At 20.8% G+C, this 21388-nt stretch overlaps 1 long non-coding RNA gene across 3 annotated transcripts in view; it reads left to right on the top strand.

Moving 5' to 3' along the window:
• Positions 1-20212, top strand: part of LOC143378127 (uncharacterized) — a 34256-nt gene extending 14044 nt beyond the window's left edge. Inside the window, exons 3-4 of one of the 3 annotated variants that reach the window (XR_013087631.1) lie at positions 11919-13532; positions 19586-20212. This is a non-coding gene — a long non-coding RNA (uncharacterized LOC143378127). Of the gene's footprint in view, positions 1-11918; positions 13533-17343; positions 17687-17975; positions 18479-19585 lie in introns of those variants that run through there. The other 2 variants (XR_013087630.1, XR_013087632.1) reach the window with 2 other exon arrangements.
• The last annotated feature ends 1176 nt before the right edge of the window (positions 20213-21388 follow it).

Genomic DNA, 21388 nt, shown 5'->3' on the forward strand with positions numbered 1-21388 from the left:
GTACAGAAAACAAAGTAGGTAAATAAATACAGAAAAAATAGATAAATAAATAGAGAAAAGTAGGTAAATAAATTAGAGAAAAAAATAGATAAATAAATTAGAGTAAAAAATAGGTAAATAAACAGAGAAAAAATTTGTAAATAAATTAGAGAAAAAAATAGATAAATCAATAGTGAAAAATAGGTAATGAAGTAGAGAATACAAAGGAGGTAAATAAAAACAGAAAATAGGTAAATAAATAGAGAAAAATAGGTACATAATTTAGAGAAAAAAATAGGCAAATAAATAGAGAAAAATAGGTAATGAAGTAGAGAAAACAAAGTAGGTAAATAAATACAGAAAAAAGAGGTAAATAACTAGAGAAAAAATAGTTAAGTAAATAGAGAAAACAAAAGAGGTAAATAAATAGAGAAAATAGGTAAATAAATTAGAGAGAAAAAATAGATAAATAAATTAGAGGAAAAAGTAGGTAAATAAACAAAGAAAAAATTTGTAAATAAATTAGAGAAAAAAATAGATAAAGAAATAGTGAAAAATAGGTAATGAAGTAGAGAATACAAACGAGGTAAATAAATACAGAAAATAGGTAAATAAATAGACAAAAATAGGTAAATAATTTAGAGAAAAAAATAGGCAAATAAATAGAGAAAAATAGGTAATGAAGTAAAGAAAACAAAGTAGGTAAATAAATACAGAAAAAATAGATAAATAAATAGAGAAAAATAGGTAAATAAATTAGAGAAAAAAATAGATTAATAAATTAGAGGAAAAAATAGGTAAATAAACAAAGAAAAAATTTGTAAATAAATTAGAGAAAAAAATAGATAAAGAAATAGTGAAAAATAGGTAATGAAGTAGAGAATACAAACGAGGTAAATAAATACAGAAAAAATAGATAAATAAACAGAGAAAAATAGGTAAATAAGTAGAGAAAACAAAAGAGGTAAACAAATAGAGAAAAAATAGGAAAATAAATAGAGAAAAAATAGGTAAATTATCTGGAGAAAAAATGGGTGTATAAATAGAGATAAATAGCTAAATAAATCAAAGAAAAAAAGGTAAATAAAAAAATATGTAAAGAAATTAGAGGAAAAAATAGGTAAATAAACAGAGAAAAATAGGAAAATAAATGAGAGAAAATATAGGTAAATGACTAGAGAAACAATAGGTAAATAAATAGAGAAAAATAGGTAAATAAATAGAGAAAAATAGGTAAATAAATAGAGAAAATATAGGTGTATAAATTAGAGAAAGAAAGAGGTAAATAAATAGAAAAAAGTAAATGAATAGAGAAAAAATTCGAAAATAAATAGAGGAAAAATAGGTAAATAAATAGAGAAAAAATAGGTAAATTATCTAGAGAAAAGTAGGTAAATAAATAGAGAAAACAAAAGAGGCAAATAAATAGAGAACAAATAGGTAAATAAATACAGAAAAATAGGTAAATTAGGTATAGAAAAAATAGGTGTATAAATAGAGAAAAATAGGTAAATAAATTAGAGAAAAAAATAGATTAATAAATTAGAGGAAAAAATAGGTAAATAAACAAAGAAAAAATTTGTAAATAAATTAGAGAAAAAAATAGATAAAGAAATAGTGAAAAATAGGTAATGAAGTAGAGAATACAAACGAGGTAAATAAATACAGAAAAAATAGATAAATAAACAGAGAAAAATAGGTAAATAAGTAGAGAAAACAAAAGAGGTAAACAAATAGAGAAAAAATAGGAAAATAAATAGAGAAAAAATAGGTAAATTATCTGGAGAAAAAATGGGTGTATAAATAGAGATAAATAGCTAAATAAATCAAAGAAAAAAAGGTAAATAAAAAAATATGTAAAGAAATTAGAGGAAAAAATAGGTAAATAAACAGAGAAAAATAGGAAAATAAATGAGAGAAAATATAGGTAAATGACTAGAGAAACAATAGGTAAATAAATAGAGAAAAATAGGTAAATAAATAGAGAAAAATAGGTAAATAAATAGAGAAAATATAGGTGTATAAATTAGAGAAAGAAAGAGGTAAATAAATAGAAAAAAGTAAATGAATAGAGAAAAAATTCGAAAATAAATAGAGGAAAAATAGGTAAATAAATAGAGAAAAAATAGGTAAATTATCTAGAGAAAAGTAGGTAAATAAATAGAGAAAACAAAAGAGGCAAATAAATAGAGAACAAATAGGTAAATAAATACAGAAAAATAGGTAAATTAGGTATAGAAAAAATAGGTGTATAAATAGAGAAAAATAGGTAAATAAACCAAAGGAAAAAAGGTAAATAAAAAATAGGTAAATAAATTAGAGGAAAAATAGGTAAATAAACAGAGAAAAATAGGTAATGAAGTAGAGAAAACAAAGTAGGTAAATAAATACAGAAAAAAAGAGGTAAATAAACTAGAGAAAAAATAGGTGTATAAATAGAGAAAAATAGTTAATTAAAAAAAATAGGTAAATAAATAGAGGGAAAAAAGGTAAATAAATAGAGAAAACAAAGCAGGTAAATAAATAGAGAAAAAATAGGTAAATAAATTAGAGAAAAAAATAGATAAATAAATTAGAGGAAAAAATAGGTAAATAAACAGAGAAAAAATTAGTAAATAAATTAGAGAAAAAAATAGATAAAGAAATAGTGAAAAATAGGTAATGAAGTAGAGAATACAAAGGAGGTAAATAAATACAGAAAAAAGAGGTAAGTAACTAGAGAAAAAATAGTTAAGTAAATAGAGAAAACAAAAGAGGTAAATAAATACAGAAAAAAGAGGTAAATAACTAGAGAAAAAATAGTTAAGTAAATAGAGAAAACAAAACAGGTAAATAAATACAGAAAAATAGATAAATAAATAGAGAAAAGTAGGTAAATAAATTAGAGAAAAAAATAGATAAATAAATTAGAGGAAAAAATAGGTAAATAAACAGAGAAAAAATTTGTAAATAAATTAGAGAAAAAAATAGATAAATCAATAGTGAAAAATAGGTAATGAAGTAGAGAATACAAAGGAGGTAAATAAAAACAGAAAATAGGTAAATAAATAGAGAAAAATAGGTACATAATTTAGAGAAAAAAATAGACAAATAAATAGAGAAAAATAGGTAATGAAGTAGAGAAAACAAAGTAGGTAAATAAATACAGAAAAAATAGATAAATAAATAGAGAAAAATAGGTAAATAAATTAGAGAAAAAAATAGATAAATAAATTAGAGGAAAAAATAGGTAAATAAACAAAGAAAAAATTTGTAAATAAATTAGAGAAAAAAATAGATAAAGAAATAGTGAAAAATAGGTAATGAAGTAGGGAATACAAACGAGGTAAATAAATACAGAAAATAGGTAAATAAATAGACAAAAATTGGTAAATAATTTAGAGAAAAAAATAGGCAAATAAATAGAGAAAAATAGGTAGTGAAGTAGAGAAAATATAGGTGTATAAATTAGAGAAAGAAAGAGGTAAATAAATAGAAAAAAGTAAATGAATAGAGAAAAAATTGGAAAATAAATAGAGAAAAATTAGGTAAATAAATAGAGAAAAATAGGTAAATAAGTAGAGAAAACAAAAGAGGTAAACAAATAGAGAAAAAATAGGAAAATAAATAGAGAAAAAATAGGTAAATTATCTGGAGAAAAAATGGGTGTATAAATAGAGATAAATAGCTAAATAAATCAAAGAAAAAAAGGTAAATAAAAAAATATGTAAAGAAATTAGAGGAAAAAATAGGTAAATAAACAGAGAAAAAATAGGAAAATAAATGAGAGAAAATATAGGTAAATGACTAGAGAAACAATAGGTAAATAAATAGAGAAAAATAGGTAAATAAATAGAGAAAAATAGGTAAATAAATAGAGAAAATATAGGTGTACAAATTAGAGAAAGAAAGAGGTAAATAAATAGAAAAAAGTAAATGAATAGAGAAAAAATTCGAAAATAAATAGAGGAAAAATAGGTAAATAAATAGAGAAAAATAGGTAAATTATCTAGAGAAAAATTGGTAAATAAATAGAGAAAACAAAAGAGGCAAATAAATAGAGAACAAATAGGTAAATAAATACAGAAAAATAGGTAAATTAGGTAGAGAAAAAATAGGTGTATAAATAGAGAAAAATAGGTAAATAAACCAAAGGAAAAAAGGTAAATAAAAAATAGGTAAATAAATTAGAGGAAAAAATAGGTAAATAAACAGAGAAAAAAAGGTAATGAAGTAGAGAAAACAAAGTAGGTAAATAAATACAGAAAAAAGAGGTAAATAAACTAGAGAAAAAATAGGTGTATAAATAGAGAAAAATAGCTAATTAAAAAAAATAGGTAAATAAATAGAGGGAAATAGGTAAATAAATAGAGAAAAATAGGTAAATAAATAGAGAAAATATAGGTGTACAAATTAGAGAAAGAAAGAGGTAAATAAATAGAAAAAAGTAAATGAATAGAGAAAAAATTCGAAAATAAATAGAGGAAAAATAGGTAAATAAATAGAGAAAACAAAAGAGGCAAAGAAATAGAGAACAAATAGGTAAATAAATACAGAAAAATAGGTAAATTAGGTAGAGAAAAAATAGGTGTATAAATAGAGAAAAATAGGTAAATAAACCAAAGGAAAAAAGGTAAATAAAAAATAGGTAAATAAATTAGAGGAAAAAATAGGTAAACAAACAGAGAAAAAAGGTAATGAAGTAGAGAAAACAAAGTAGGTAAATAAATACAGAAAAAAGAGGTAAATAAACTAGAGAAAAAATAGGTGTATAAATAGAGAAAAATAGCTAATTAAAAAAAATAGGTAAATAAATAGAGGGAAAAAAGGTAAATAAATAGAGAAAACAAAGCAGGTAAATAAATAGAGAAAAAATAGGTAAATAAATTAGAGAAAAAAATAGTAAGTAAATTAGAGAAAAAAATAGATAAAGAAATAGTGAAAAATAGGTAATGAAGTAGAGAATACAAAGGAGGTAAATAAATATAGAAAATAGGTAAATAAATAGACAAAAATAGGTAAATAATTTAGAGAAGAAAATAGGCAAATAAATAGAGAAAAATAGGTAATGAAGTACAGAAAACAAAGTAGGTAAATAAATACAGAAAAAATAGATAAATAAATAGAGAAAAGTAGGTAAATAAATTAGAGAAAAAAATAGATAAATCAATAGTGAAAAATAGGTAATGAAGTAGAGAATACAAAGGAGGTAAATAAAAACAGAAAATAGGTAAATAAATAGAGAAAAATAGGTACATAATTTAGAGAAAAAAATAGGCAAATAAATAGAGAAAAATAGGTAATGAAGTAGAGAAAATAAAGTAGGTAAATAATTACAGAAAAAAGAGGTAAATAACTAGGGAAAAAATAGTTAAGTAAATAGAGAAAACAAAAGAGGTAAATAAATAGAGAAAATAGGTAAATAAATTAGAGAAAAAAATAGATAAATAAATTAGAGGAAAAAGTAGGTAAATAAACAAAGAAAAAATTTGTAAATAAATTAGAGAAAAAAATAGATAAAGAAATAGTGAAAAATAGGTAATGAAGTAGAGAATACAAACGAGGTAAATAAATAGAGAAAATAGGTAAATAAATAGACAAAAGTAGGTAAATAATTTAGAGAAAAAAATAGGCAAATAAATAGAGAAAAATAGGTAATGAAGTACAGAAAACAAAGTAGGTAAATAAATACAGAAAAAATAGATAAATAAATAGAGAAAAATAGGTAAATAAATTAGAGAAAAAAAATAGATTAATAAATTAGAGGAAAAAATAGGTAAATAAACAAAGAAAAAATTTGTAAATAAATTAGAGAAAAAAATAGATAAAGAAATAGTGAAAAATAGGTAATGAAGTAGAGAATACAAACGAGGTAAATAAATACAGAAAATAGGTAAATAAATAGACAAAAATAGGTAAATAATTTAGAGAAAAAAATAGGCAAATAAATGGAGAAAAATAGGTAATGAAGTACAGAAAACAAAGTAGGTAAAGAAATACAGAAAAAATAGATAAATAAATAGAGAAAAATAGGTAAATAAATTAGAGAAAAAAATAGATAAATCAATAGTGAAAAATAGGTAATGAAGTAGAGAATACAAAGGAGGTAAATAAATACAGAAAAAATAGATAAATAAATAGAGAAAAATAGGTAAATAAATTAGAGAAAAAAATAGATAAATAAATTAGAGGAAAAAATAGGTAAATAAACAGAGAAAAAATTTGTAAATAAATTAGAGAAAAAAATAGATAAATCAATAGTGAAAAATAGGTAATGAAGTAGAGAATACAAAGGAGGTAAATAAATACAGAAAAAAGAGGTAAGTAACTAGAGAAAAAATAGGTAAATAAATAGAGAAAAAGTAGGTAAATAAATAGAGAAAAAATAGGTAAATAAAATAGGGAAAAATAGGTAAATAAATAAAAAAAATAGGTAAATACAATAGGGAAAAATAGGTAAATAAACAGAGAAAAATAGGTAAATAAGTAGAGAAAACAAAAGAGGTAAACAAATAGAGAAAAAATAGGAAAATAAATAGAGAAAAATAGGTAAATTATCTGGAGAAAAAATGGGTGTATAAATAGAGATAAATAGCTAAATAAATCAAAGAAAAAAAGGTAAATAAAAAAACATGTAAAGAAATTAAAGGAAAAAATAGGTAAATAAACAGAGAAAAAATAGGAAAATAAATGAGAGAAAATATAGGTAAATGACTAGAGAAAGAATAGGTAAATAAATAGAGAAAAATAGGTAAATAAATACAGAAAATATAGGTGTATAAATTAGAGAAAGAAAGAGGTAAATAAATAGAAAAAAGTAAATGAATAGAGAAAAAATTCGAAAATAAATAGAGGAATAATAGGTAAATAAGTAGAGAAAAAATAGGTAAATTATCTAGAGAAAAATTGGTAAATAAATAGAGAAAAATAGGTAATGAAGTACAGAAAACAAAGTAGGTAAATAAATACAGAAAAAATAGATAAATAAATAGAGAAAAATAGGTAAATAAATTAGAGAAAAAAATAGATAAATAAATTAGAGGAAAAAATAGGTAAATAAACAAAGAAAAAATTTGTAAATAAATTAGAGAAAAAAATAGATAAAGAAATAGTGAAAAATAGGTAATGAAGTAGGGAATACAAACGAGGTAAATAAATACAGAAAATAGGTAAATAAATAGACAAAAATAGGTAAATAATTTAGAGAAAAAATAGGCAAATAAATAGAGAAAAATAGGTAATGAAGTAGAGAAAATATAGGTGTATAAATTAGAGAAAGAAAGAGGTAAATAAATAGAAAAAAGTAAATGAATAGAGAAAAAATTGGAAAATAAATAGAGAAAAAATAGGTAAATAAATAGAGAAAAATAGGTAAATAAATAGAGAAACAAAAGAGGTAAATAAATTACAGAAAAAAGTAGGTAAATAACTAGAGAAAAAATAATTAAGTAAATAGAGAAAACAAAAGAGGTAAATAATTAGAGAAAAAATAGGTAAATAAAATAGGGGAAAAATTGGTAAATAAATAAAAAAAATAGGTAAATAAAATAGGGAAAAATAGGTAAATAAACAGAGAAAAATAGGTAAATAAGTAGAGAAAACAAAAGAGGTAAACAAATAGAGAAAAAATAGGAAAATAAATAGAGAAAAAATAGGTAAATTATCTGGAGAAAAAAATGGGTGTATAAATAGAGATAAATAGCTAAATAAATCAAAGAAAAAAGGTAAATAAAAAAATATGTAAAGAAATTAGAGGAAAAAATACGTAAACAAACAGAGAAAAAATAGGAAAATAAATGAGAGAAAATATAGGTAAATGACTAGAGAAACAATAGGTAAATAAATAGAGAAAAATAGGTAAATAAATAGAGAAAATATAGGTGTATAAATTAGAGAAAGAAAGAGGTAAATAAATAGAAAAAAGTAAATGAATAGAGAAAAAATTCGAAAATAAATAGAGGAAAAATAGGTAAATAAATAGAGAAAAAATAGGTAAATTATCTAGAGAAAAATAGGTAAATAAATAGAGAAAACAAAAGAGGCAAATAAATAGAGAACAAATAGGTAAATAAATACAGAAAAATAGGTAAATTAGGTAGAGAAAAAATAGGTGTATAAATAGAGAAAAATAGGTAAATAAACCAAAGGAAAAAAGGTAAATAAAAAATAGGTAAATAAATTAGAGGAAAAATAGGTAAATAAACAGAGAAAAATAGGTAATGAAGTAGAGAAAACAAAGTAGGTAAATAAATACAGAAAAAAGAGGTAAATATACTAGAGAAAAAATAGGTGTATAAATAGAGAAAAATAGCTAATTAAAAAATAGGTAAATAAATAGAGGGAAAAAAGGTAAATAAATAGAGAAAACAAAGCAGGTAAATAAATAGAGAAAAAATAGGTAAATAAATTAGAGAAAAAAATAGATAAATAAATTAGAGGAAAAAATAGGTAAATAAACAGAGAAAAAATTAGTAAATAAATTAGAGGAAAAAATAGGTAAATAAACAAAGAAAAAATTTGTAAATAAATTAGAGAAAAAAATAGATAAAGAAATAGTGAAAAATAGGTGATGCAGTAGAGAATACAAACGAGGTAAATAAATACAGAAATAGGTAAATAAATAGACAAAAATAGGTAAATAATTTAGAGAAAAAATAGGCAAATAAATAGAGAAAAATAGGTAATGAAGTAGAGAAAATATAGGTGTATAAATTAGAGAAAGAAAGAGGTAAATAAATAGAAAAAAGTAAATGAATAGACAAAAATAGGTAAATAATTTAGAGAAGAAAATAGGCAAATAAATAGAGAAAAATAGGTAATGAAGTACAGAAAACAAAGTAGGTAAATAAATACAGAAAAATAGATAAATAAATAGAGAAAAGTAGGTAAATAAATTAGAGAAAAAAATAGATAAATAAATTAGAGGAAAAAATAGGTAAATAAACAGAGAAAAATTTGTATATAAATTAGAGAAAAAAATAGATAAATCAATAGTGAAAAATAGGTAATGAAGTAGAGAATACAAAGGAGGTAAATAAAAACAGAAAATAGGTAAATAAATAGAGAAAAATAGGTACATAATTTAGAGAAAAAATAGACAAATAAATAGAGAAAAATAGGTAATGAAGTAGAGAAAACAAAGTAGGTAAATAAATACAGAAAAAGAGGTAAATAACTAGAGAAAAAATAGTTAAGTAAATAGAGAAAACAAAAGAGGTAAATAAATACAGAAAAAAGAGGTAAATAACTAGAGAAAAAATAGTTAAGTAAATAGAGAAATAGGTAAATAAATTAGAGAAAAAAATAGATAAATAAATTAGAGGAAAAAGTAGGTAAATAAACAAAGAAAAAATTTGTAAATAAATTAGAGAAAAAAATAGATAAATCAATAGTGAAAAATAGGTAATGAAGTAGAGAATACAAACGATGTAAATAAATACAGAAAATAGGTAAATAAATAGACAAAAATAGGTAAATAATTTAGAGAAAAAAATAGGACAATAAATAGAGAAAAATAGGTAATGAAGTACAGAAAACAAAGTAGGTAAATAAATACAGAAAAATAGATAAATAAATAGAGAAAAATAGGTAAATAAATTAGAGAAAAAAATAGATAAATAAATTAGAGGAAAAAATAGATAAATAAATTAGAGGAAAAATAGGTAAATAAACAAAGAAAAAATTTGTAAATAAATTAGAGAAAAAATAGATAAAGAAATAGTGAAAATAGGTAATGAAGTAGAGAATACAAAGGAGGTAAATAAATATAGAAAATAGGTAAATAAATAGACAAAAATAGGTAAATAATTTAGAGAAGAAAATAGGCAAATAAATAGAGAAAAATAGGTAATGAAGTACAGAAAACAAAGTAGGTAAATAAATACAGAAAAAATAGATAAATAAATAGAGAAAAATAGGTAAATAAATTAGAGAAAAAAATAGATAAATAAATTAGAGGAAAAAATAGGTAAATAAACAGAGAAAAAATTTGTAAATAAATTAGAGAAAAAAATAGATAAATCAATAGTGAAAAATAGGTAATGAAGTAGAGAATACAAAGGAGGTAAATAAATAAAGAAAAAAGAGGTAAGTAACTAGAGAAAAATAGGTAAATAAATAGAGAAAAAGTAGGTAAATATAATAGAGAATAAAGTAGCTAAATAAACAGAGAAAAAATAGGTAAATAAATTACAGAAAAAAATAGATAAAGAAATAGTGAAAAATAGGTAATGAAGTAGAGAATACAAAGGAGGTAAATAAAAACAGAAAATAGGTAAATAAATAGAGAAAAATAGGTACATAATTTAGAGAAAAAAATAGGCAAATAAATAGAGAAGAGTAGGTAATGAAGTAGAGAAAACAAAGTAGGTAAATAAATACAGAAAAAAGAGGTAAATAACTGGAGAAAAAATAGTTAAGGAAATAGAGAAAACAAAAGAGGTAAATAAATACAGAAAAAAGAGGTAAATAACTAGAGAAAAAATAGTTAAGTAAATAGAAAAAACAAAAGAGGTAACTAAATAGAGAAAAATAGGTAAATAAATTAGAGAAAAAATAGATAAATAAATTAGAGGAAAAAATAGGTAAATAATCAAAGAAAAATTTGTAAATAAATTAGAGAAAAAAATAGATAAAGAAATAGTGAAAAATAGGTAATGAAGTAGAGAATACAAACGAGGTAAATAAATACAGAAAATAGGTAAATAAATAGACAAAAATAGGTAAATAATTTAGAGAAAAAAATAGGCAAATAAATAGAGAAAAATAGGTAATGAAGTACAGAAAACAAAGTGGGTAAATAAATACAGAAAAAATAGATAAATAAATAGAGAAAAATAGGTAAATAAATTAGAGAAAAAATAGATTAATAAATTAGAGGAAAAAATAGGTAAATAAACAAAGAAAAAATTTGTAAATAAATTAGAGAAAAAAATAGATAAAGAATTAGTGAAAAATAGGTAATGAAGTAGAGAATACAAACGAGGTAAATAAATACAGAAAATAGGTAAATAAATAGACAAAAATAGGTAAATAATTTAGAGAAAAAATAGGCAAATAAATAGAGAAAAATAGGTAATGAAGTACAGAAAACAAAGTAGGTAAATAAATACAGAAAAAATAGATAAATAAATAGAGAAAAATAGGTAAATAAATTAGAGAAAAAAATAGATAAATCAATAGTGAAAAATAAGTAATGAAGTAGAGAATACAAAGGAGGTAAATAAATACAGAAAAAATAGATAAATAAATAGAGAAAAATAGGTAAATAAATTAGAGAAAAAAATAGATAAATAAATTAGAGGAAAAAATAGGTAAATAAACAGAGAAAAAATTTGTAAATAAATTAGAGAAAAAAATAGATAAATCAATAGTGAAAAATAGGTAATGAAGTAGAGAATACAAACGAGGTAAATAAATACAGAAAATAGGTAAATAAATAGACAAAAATAGGTAAATAATTTAGAGAAAAAAATAGGACAATAAATAGAGAAAAATAGGTAATGAAGTACAGAAAACAAAGTAGGTAAATAAATACAGAAAAATAGATAAATAAATAGAGAAAAATAGGTAAATAAATTAGAGAAAAAAATAGATAAATAAATTAGAGGAAAAAATAGATAAATAAATTAGAGGAAAAATAGGTAAATAAACAAAGAAAAAATTTGTAAATAAATTAGAGAAAAAATAGATAAAGAAATAGTGAAAAATAGGTAATGAAGTAGAGAATACAAAGGAGGTAAATAAATATAGAAAATAGGTAAATAAATAGACAAAAATAGGTAAATAATTTAGAGAAGAAAATAGGCAAATAAATAGAGAAAAATAGGTAAATAAACCAAAGAAAAAAAGGTAAATAAAAAAATAGGTAAATAAGTTACAGGAAAAAATAGGTAAATAAACAGAGAAAAATACGTAAATAAATGAGAGAGAGAAATGGGTAAATATATAGAGAAAAATAGGTAAATAAATAGAGAAAAAAGAGGTAAATAAATAGAGAAAAATAGGTAAATAAGTACATAAGAAAATAGGTAAATAAAATAGAGAAAAAATAGGCAAATAAATAGATAAAAATAGGTAAATAAACTAGAGAAAAAATAGGTGTATAAATAGAGAAAAATAGCTAAATAAATCAAGGGAAAAAAGGTAAATAAAAAATAGGTATATAAATTACAGGGAAAAATGGGTAACTAAATAGAGAAGGAATAGGTAAGTAAATGAGAGAAAAAAATAGGTCAATATCTAGCGAAAAAATAGGTAAATAAATAGAGAAAAAGTAGGTAAATATAATAGAGAAAAAGTAGGTAAATAAACAGAGAAAAAATAGGTAAATAAATTAGAGAAAAAATAGATAAAGAAATAGTGAAAAATAGGTAATGAAGTAGAGAATACAAAGGAGGTAAATAAAAACAGAAAATAGGTATATAAATAGAGAAAAATAGGTAAATAATTTAGAGAAAAAAATAGGCAAATAAATAGAGAAACATAGGTAATGAAGTAGAGAAAACAAAGTAGGTAAATAAATACAGAAAAAAGAGGTAAATAACTAGAGAAAAAATAGGTAAATAAATAGAGAAAAAATAGGTAAATAACTAGAGAAAAAACAGTTAAGTAAATAGAGAAAACAAAAGAGGTAAATAAATAGAGAAAAAATAGGTAAATAAAATAGGGAAAAATAGGTAAATAAATAGAGAAAAATAGGTAAATAAAATAGGGAAAAATAGGTAAATAAACAGAGAAAAATAGGTAAATAAGTACAGAAAACAAAAGAGGTAAACAAATAGAGAAAAAATAGGAAAATAAATAGAGAAAAAATAGGTAAATTATCTGGAGCAAAAATGGGTGTATAAATAGAGATAAATAGCTAAATATATCAAAGAAAAAAAGGTAAATAAAAAAATATGTAAAGAAATTAGAGGAAAAAATAGGTAAATAAGTGAGAAAGAAAAATGCGTAAATAACTAGAGAAAAAATTGGTAACTAAATAGAGAAAAATAGGTAAATAAATAGAGAAAAAATAGGTAAATTATATAGAAAAAAAATAGGTGTATATATAGAGATAAATAGCTAAATAAATCAAAGAAAAAAAGGTAAATAAAAAAATAGGTAAATAAATTAGAGGAAAAAATAGGTAAATAACTAGAGAAAAATAGGTAAATAAATAGGGAAAACAAAACAGGTAAATAAATAGAGAAAAATAGGAAAATAAATAGAGAAAAATAGGTAATTATCTAGAGAAAAAATAGGTGTATAAATATAGATAAATAGCTAAATAAATCAAAGAAAAAAAGGTAAATAAAACAATAGGTAAATAAATTAAAGGAAAAAATAGGTAAATATCTAGAGAAAAAATAGGTAAATAAATAGAGAAAAATAGGTAATAACCAAAGAAAAAAAGGTAAATAAAAAATAGGTAAATAAGTTACAGGAAAAAATAGGTAAATAAACAGAGAAAAATACGTAAATAAATTAGAGAAAAAAATAGATAAAGAAATAGTGAAAAATAGGTAATGAAGTAGAGAATACAAAGGAGGTAAATAAAAACAGAAAATAGGTAAATAAATAGAGAAAAATAGGTAAATAATTTAGAGAAAAAATAGGCAAATAAATAGAGAAACATAGGTAATGAAGTAGAGAAAACAAAGTAGGTAAATAAATAGAGAAAAAGTAGGTAAATATAATAGAGAAAAAGTAGGTAAATAAACAGAGAAAAAATAGGTAAATAAATTAGAGAAAAAATAGATAAAGAAATAGTGAAAAATAGGTAATGAAGTAGAGAATACAAAGGAGGTAAATAAATACAGAAAAAATAGATAAATAAATAGAGAAAAATAGGTAAATAAATTAGAGAAAAAAATAGATAAATAAATTAGAGGGAAAAAATAGGTAAATAAACAGAGAAAAAATTTGTAAATAAATTAGAGAAAAAAATAGATAAATCAATAGTGAAAAATAGGTAATGAAGTAGAGAATACAAACGAGGTAAATAAATACAGAAAATAGGTAAATAAATAGACAAAATAGGTAAATAATTTAGAGAAAAAAATAGGACAATAAATAGAGAAAAATAGCTAATGAAGTACAGAAAACAAAGTAGGTAAATAAATACAGAAAAATAGATAAATAAATAGAGAAAATAGGTAAATAAATAATAGAGAAAAAAATAGATAAATAAATTAGAGGAAAAAATAGATAAATAAATTGGAGGAAAAAATAGGTAAATAAACAAAGAAAAAATTTGTAAATAAATTAGAGAAAAAAATAGATAAAGAAATAGTGAAAAATAGGTAATGAAGTAGAGAATACAAAGGAGGTAAATAAATATAGAAAATAGGTAAATAAATAGACAAAAATAGGTAAATAATTTAGAGAAGAAAATAGGCAAATAAATAGAGAAAAATAGGTAATGAAGTACAGAAAACAAAGTAGGTAAATAAATACAGAAAAAATAGATAAATAAATAGAGAAAAATAGGTAAATAAATTAGAGAAAAAAATAGATAAATAAATTAGAGGAAAAAATAGGTAAATAAACAGAGAAAAAATTTGTAAATAAATTAGAGAAAAAATAGATAAATCAATAGTGAAAAATAGGTAATGAAGTAGAGAATACAAAGGAGGTAAATAAATAAAGAAAAAAGAGGTAAGTAACTAGAGAAAAATAGGTAAATAAATAGAGAAAAAGTAGGTAAATATAATAGAGAAAAAGTAGCTAAATAAACAGAGAAAAAATAGGTAAATAAATTACAGAAAAAAATAGATAAAGAAATAGTGAAAAATAGGTAATGAAGTAGAGAATACAAAGGAGGTAAATAAAAACAGAAAATAGGTAAATAAATAGAGAAAAATAGGTACATAATTTAGAGAAAAAAATAGGCAAATAAATAGAGAAAAGTAGGTAATGAAGTAGAGAAAACAAAGTAGGTAAATAAATACAGAAAAAGAGGTAAATAACTAGAGAAAAAATAGTTAAGGAAATAGAGAAAACAAAAGAGGTAAATAAATACAGAAAAAAGAGGTAAATAACTAGAGAAAAAATAGTTAAGTAAATAGAAAAACAAAAGAGGTAACTAAATAGAGAAAAATAGGTAAATAAATTAGAGAAAAAATAGATAAATAAATTAGAGGAAAAAATAGGTAAATAATCAAAGAAAAAATTTGTAAATAAATTAGAGAAAAAAATAGATAAAGAAATAGTGAAAACTAGGTAATGAAGTAGAGAATACAAACGAGGTAAATAAATACAGAAAATAGGTAAATAAATAGACAAAAATAGGTAAATAATTTAGAGAAAAAAATAGGCAAATAAATAGAGAAAAAATTTGTATATAAATTAGAGAAAAAAATAGATAAATCAATAGTGAAAAATAGGTAATGAAGTAGAGAATACAAAGGAGGTAAATAAAAACAGAAAATAGGTAAATAAATAGACAAAATAGGTAAATAATTTAGAGAAAAAAATAGGCAAATAAATAGAGAAAAATAGGTAATGAAGTACAGAAAACAAAGTAGGTAAATAAATACAGAAAAAATAGATAAATAAATAGAGAAAAATAGGTAAATAAATTAGAGAAAAAATAGATTAATAAATTAGAGGAAAAAATAGGTAAATAAACAAAGAAAGAATTTGTAAATAAATTAGAGAAAAGAATAGATAAAGAATTAGTGAAAAATAGGTAATGAAGTAGAGAATACAAACGAGGTAAATAAATACAGAAAATAGGTAAATAAATAGACAAAAATAGGTAAATAATTTAGAGAAAAAAATAGGCAAATAAATAGAGAAAAATAGGTAATGAAGTACAGAAAACAAAGTAGGTAAATAAATACAGAAAAATAGATAAATAAATAGAGAAAAATAGGTAAATAAATTAGAGAAAAAATAGATAAATCAATAGTGAAAAATAAGTAATGAAGTAGAGAATACAAAGGAGGTAAATAAATACAGAAAAAATAGATAAATAAATAGAGAAAAATAGGTAAATAAATTAGAGAAAAAAATAGATAAATAAATTAGAGGAAAAAATAGGTAAATAAACAGAGAAAAAATTTGTAAATAAATTAGAGAAAAAAATAGATAAATCAATAGTGAAAAATAGGTAATGAAGTAGAGAATACAAACGAGGTAAATAAATACAGAAAATAGGTAAATAAATAGACAAAAATAGGTAAATAATTTAGAGAAAAAAATAGGACAATAAATAGAGAAAAATAGGTAATGAAGTACAGAAAACAAAGTAGGTAAATAAATACAGAAAAATAGATAAATAAATAGAGAAAAATAGGTAAATAAATTAGAGAAAAAAATAGATAAATAAATTAGAGGAAAAAATAGATAAATAAATTAGAGGAAAAATAGGTAAATGAACAAAGAAAAAATTTGTAAATAAATTAGAGAAAAAAATAGATAAAGAAATAGTGAAAAATAGGTAATGAAGTAGAGAATACAAACGAGGTAAATATATACAGAAAATAGGTAAATAAATAGACAAAAATAGGTAAATAATTTAGAGAAAAAAATAGGCAAATAAATAGAGAAAAATAGGTAATGAAGTACAGAAAACAAAGTAGGTAAATAAATACAGAAAAAATACATAAATAAATAGAGAAAAATAGGTAAATAAATTAGAGAAAAAAATAGATAAATAAATTAGAGGAAAAATAGGTAAATAAACAAAGAAAAAATTTGTAAATAAATTAGAGAAAAAAATAGATAAAGAAATAGTGAAAAATAGGTAATGAAGTAGAGAATACAAACGAGGTAAATAAATACAGAAAATAGGTAAATAAATAGACAAAAATAGGTAAATAATTTAGAGAAAAAAATAGGACAATAAATAGAGAAAAATAGGTAATGAAGTACAGAAAACAAAGTAGGTAAATAAATACAGAAAAAATAGATAAATAAATAGAGAAAAATAGGTAAATAAATTAGAGAAAAAAATAGATAAATAAATTAGAGGAAAAAATAGGTAAATAAACAGAGAAAAAATTTGTAAATAAATCAGAGAAAAATAGATAAATCAATAGTGAAAAATAGGTAATGAAGTAGAGAATACAAAGGAGGTAAATAAATACAGAAAAAAGAGGTAAGTAACTAGAGAAAAAATAGGTAAATAAATAGAGAAAAAGTAGGTAAATAAATTAGAGAAAAAATAAATAAATAAATTAGAGGAAAAAATAGGTAAATAAACAGAGAAAAAATTTGTAAATAAATTAGAGAAAAAAATAGATAAATCAATAGTGAAAAATAGGTAATGAAGTAGAGAATACAAAGGAGGTAAATAAATACAGAAAAAAAGGTAAGTAACTAGAGAAAAAATAGGTAAATAAATAGAGAAAAAGATATAATAGAGAAAAAGTAGCTAAATAAACAGAGAAAAAATAGGTAAATTAATAGAGAAAAAAATAGATAAAGAAATAGTGAAAAATAGGTAATGAAGTAGAGAATACAAAGGAGGTAAATAAAAACAGAAAATAGGTAAATAAATAGAGAAAAATAGGTACATAATTAAAAAAAAAAATAGGCAAATAAATAGAGAAAAATAGGTAATGAATTAGAGAAAACAAAGTAGGTAAATAAATACAGAAAAAAGAGGTAAATAACTAGAGAAAAAATAGTTAAGTAAATAGAGAAAACAAAAGAGGTAAATAAATACAGAAAAAGAGGTAAATAACTAGAGAAAAGTAGTTAAGTAAATAGAAAAAACAAAAGAGGTAAATAAATAGAGAAAAATAGGTAAATAAATTAGAGAAAAATAGATAAATAAATTAGAGGAAAAATAGGTAAATAAACAAAGAAAAAATTTGTAAATAAATTAGAGAAAAAATAGATAAAGAAATAGTGAAAAATAGTAATGAAGTAGAGAATACAAAGGAGGTAAATAAATACAGAAAAAAGAGGTAAGTAACTAGAGAAAAAATAGGTAAATAAATAGAGAAAAAGTAGGTAAATATAATAGAGAAAAAGTAGCTAAATAAACAGAGAAAAATAGGTAAATAAATTACAGAAAAAAATAGATAAAGAAATAGTGAAAAATAGGTAATGAAGTAGAGAATACAAAGGAGGTAAATAAAAAGAGAAAATAGGTAAATAAATAGAGAAAAATAGGTACATAATTTAGAGAAAAAATAGGCAAATAAATAGAGAAAAATAGGTAATGAAGTAGAGAAAACAAAGTAGGTAAATAAATACAGAAAAAAGAGGTAAATAACTAGAGAAAAAATAGTTAAGTAAATAGAGAAAACAAAAGAGGTAAATAAATACAGAAAAATAGGTAAATAAATTAGAGAAAAAATAGATAAATAAATTAGAGGAAAAAATAGGTAAATAAACAAAGAAAAAATTTGTAAATAAATTAGAGAAAAAAATAGATAAAGAAATAGTGAAAAATAGGTAATGAAGTAGAGAATACAAACGAGGTAAATAAATACAGAAAATAGGTAAATAAATAGACAAAAATAGGTAAATAATTTAGAGAAAAAAATAGGCAAATAAATAGAGAAAAATAGGTAATGAAGTAGAGAAAATATAGGTGTATAAATTAGAGAAAGAAAGAGGTAAATAAATATAAAAAAGTAAATGAATAGACAAAAATAGGTAAATAATTTAGAGAAGAAAATAGGCAAATAAATAGAGAAAAATAGGTAATGAAGTACAGAAAACAAAGTAGGTAAATAAATACAGAAAAATAGATAAATAAATAGAGAAAATAGGTAAAATAAATTAGAGAAAAAATAGATAAATAAATTAGAGAAAAATAGGTAAATAAACAAAGAAAAAATTTGTAAATAAATTAGAGAAAAAAATAGATAAAGAAATAGTGAAAATAGGTAATGAAGTAGAGAATACAAACGAGGTAAATAATACAGAAAATAGGTAAATAAATAGACAAAAATAGGTAAATAATTTAGAAGAAAAAAATAGGACAATAAATAGAGAAAAATAGGTAATGAAGTACAGAAAACAAAGTAGGTAAATAAATACAGAAAAATAGATAAATAATAGAGAAAAATAGGTAAATAAATTAGAGAAAAAATAGATAAATAAATTAGAGGAAAAAATAGATAAATAAATTAGAGGAAAAATAGGTAAATAAACAAAGAAAAAATTTGTAAATAAATTTAGAGAAAAAAATAGATAAAGAAATAGTGAAAAATAGGTAATGAAGTAGAGAATACAAAGGAGGTAAATAAATATAGAAAATAGGTAAATAAATAGACAAAAATAGGTAAATAATTTAGAGAAGAAAATAGGCAAATAAATAGAGAAAAATAGGTAATGAAGTACAGAAAACAAGTAGGTAAATAAATACAGAAAAAATAGATAAATAAATAGAGAAAAATAGGTAAATAATTAGAGAAAAAATAGATAAATAAATTAGAGGAAAAAATAGGTAAATAAACACAGAAAAAATTTGTAAATAAATTAGAGAAAAAAATAGATAAATCAATAGTGAAAAATAGGTAATGAAGTAGAGAATACAAAGGAGGTAAATAAATACAGAAAAAGAGGTAAGTAACTAGAGAAAAATAGGTAAATAAATAGAGAAAAAGTAGGTAAATATAATAGAGAAAAAGTAGCTAAATAACAGAGAAAAAATAGGTAAATAAATTACAGAAAAAAATAGGTAAAGAAATAGTGAAAAATAGGTAATGAAGTAGAGAATACAAAGGAGGTAAATAAAAACAGAAAATAGGTAAATAAATAGAGAAAAATAGGTACATAATTTAGAGAAAAAAATAGGCAAATAAATAGAGAAAAATAGGTAATGAAGTAGAGAAAACAAAGTAGGTAAATAAATACAGAAAAAAGAGGTAAATAACTAGAGAAAAAATAGTTAAGGAAATAGAGAAAAACAAAAGAGGTAAATAAATACAGAAAAAAGAGGTAAATAACTAGAGAAAAAATAGTTAAGTAAATAGAAAAAACAAAAGAGGTAACTAAATAGAGAAAAATAGGTAAATAAATTAGAGAAAAAATAGATAAATAAATTAGAGGAAAAAATAGGTAAATAATCAAAGAAAAAATTTGTAAATAAATTAGAGAAAAAAATAGATAAAGAAATAGTGAAAAATAGGTAATGAAGTAGAGAATACAAACGAGGTAAATAAATACAGAAAATAGGTAAATAAATAGACAAAAATAGGTAAATAATTTAGAGAAAAAAATAGGCAAATAAATAGAGAAAAATAGGTAATGAAGTAGAGAAAATATAGGTGTATAAATTAGAGAAAGAAAGAGGTAAATAAATAGAAAAAAGTAAATGAATAGACAAAAATAGGTAAATAATTTAGAGAAGAAAATAGGCAAATAAATAGAGAAAAATAGGTAATGAAGAACAGAAAACAAAGTAGGTAAATAAATACAGAAAAAATAGATAAATAAATAGAGAAAAATAGGTAAATAAATTAGAGAAAAAAATAGATAAATAAATTAGAGGAAAAAATAGGTAAATAAACAAAGAAAAAATTTGTAAATAAATTAGAGAAAAAAATGGATAAATAAATTAGAGGAAAAAATAGGTAAATAAACAAAGAAAAAATTTGTAAATAAATTAGAGAAAAAAATAGATAAAGAAATAGTGAAAAATAGGTAATGAAGTAGAGAATACAAACGAGGTAAATATATACAGAAAATAGGTAAATAAATAGACAAAAATAGGTAAATAATTTAGAGAAAAAAATAGGCAAATAAATAGAGAAAAATAGGTAATGAAGTACAGAAAACAAAGTAGGTAAATAAATACAGAAAAAATACATAAATAAATAGAGAAAAATAGGTAAATAAATTAGAGAAAAAATAGATAAATAAATTAGAGGAAAAAATAGGTAAATAAACAAAGAAAAAATTTGTAAATAAATTAGAGAAAAAAATAGATAAAGAAATAGTGAAAAATAGGTAATGAAGTAGAGAATAAAAACGAGGTAAATAAATACAGAAAATAGGTAAATAAATAGACAAAAATAGGTAAATAATTTAGAGAAAAAAATAGGACAATAAATAGAGAAAAATAGGTAATGAAGTACAGAAAACAAAGTAGGTAAATAAATACAGAAAAAATAGATAAATAAATAGAGAAAAATAGGTAAATAAATTAGAGAAAAAATAGATAAATAAATTAGAGGAAAAAATAGGTAAATAATCAAAGAAAAAATTTGTAAATAAATTAGAGAAAAAAATAGATAAAGAAATAGTGAAAAATAGGTAATGAAGTAGAGAATACAAACGAGGTAAATAAATACAGAAAAAAGAGGTAAGTAACTAGAGAAAAAATAGGTAAATAAATAGAGAAAAAGTAGGTAAATAAATTAGAGAAAAAAATAAATAAATAAATTAGAGGAAAAAATAGGTAAATAAACAGAGAAAAAATTTGTAAATAAATTAGAGAAAAAAATAGATAAATCAATAGTGAAAAATAGGTAATGAAGTA

This window comes from Andrena cerasifolii, unplaced genomic scaffold, assembly GCF_050908995.1.
Source record: "Andrena cerasifolii isolate SP2316 unplaced genomic scaffold, iyAndCera1_principal scaffold0488, whole genome shotgun sequence".
NCBI classification, from domain to species: Eukaryota; Metazoa; Arthropoda; class Insecta; order Hymenoptera; family Andrenidae; genus Andrena; species Andrena cerasifolii.